The 627-nt window shown below is 36.4% G+C and overlaps 1 protein-coding gene across 4 annotated transcripts in view; it reads left to right on the top strand.

Annotated features, from left to right (window-relative positions):
- The window catches only part of LOC144975076 (uncharacterized), a 54,744-nt gene continuing 54,117 nt past the window's right edge, over positions 1 to 627 (top strand). Inside the window, exon 1 of one of the 4 annotated variants that reach the window (XM_078918773.1) lies at positions 1 to 94. The gene's annotated coding sequence lies outside the window, so the exon portion shown is untranslated. Of the gene's footprint in view, positions 357 to 627 lie in introns of all 4 variants that reach the window. The other 3 variants (XM_078918775.1, XM_078918772.1, XM_078918774.1) reach the window with 3 other exon arrangements.

The following is a 627-nucleotide window of genomic DNA, read 5'->3' as shown; positions in this document are numbered from 1 at the left end:
TTGGTTACCTGTTGTAGCAACGCGAAGTACTGCTGATTGCGCTTCGTGCGCCCAAAAACTATCAAACTTATATTGTTCTTTTTATAAGTTGGAAGTAAGTCTCGATATTATTTTGATTATTGACTTTGACCGTAATAAACATGTTTTAATACGAATTTCCCAAAAATTAAGCCTTAGGTTTACTTCATATCTTGCCATAAACAAGGACTATTTTCTAGACTCTTGCTTCGTGAGTGCCGATCGCGTTTACTTAATTTACACAAAACTTGCGTTTAGGATAAGTTTGACATCCGCTCTACCTGTCTCTCAAGTGTTGAATAGAATTTCACTCGGGGTATGATATGGACTAAAGTCAAGTAAGTATAATAATTAGCTCGACTTTGTCATTATATCACATAAAAATGAACTTTGACTTTGACACTGACACGTTCTTCGCTCGTCGTGTCCACAATCACACTGATGGTTAGCCGAATGGTGGCTGCATGTTTTTATTTTGTATTATTGATAATAATCTGATACCGTTGTTTGCTCAGGTTCGTTGCTTATTAGAATGAGAAGGAATGTCGTTTTGAGGCACATCTCTATAGTACAAGTTAGAGTTTGTAGTTTGTACTGAGTTCTCTTTGG

This window comes from Berghia stephanieae, chromosome 6 (assembly GCF_034508935.2).
Source record: "Berghia stephanieae isolate SIO BIC M18660-M18661 chromosome 6, UCSD_Bste_1.3, whole genome shotgun sequence".
Taxonomy (NCBI): Eukaryota; Metazoa; Mollusca; class Gastropoda; order Nudibranchia; family Aeolidiidae; genus Berghia; species Berghia stephanieae.
This window is presented reverse-complemented; position numbering and strand designations above follow the sequence as displayed.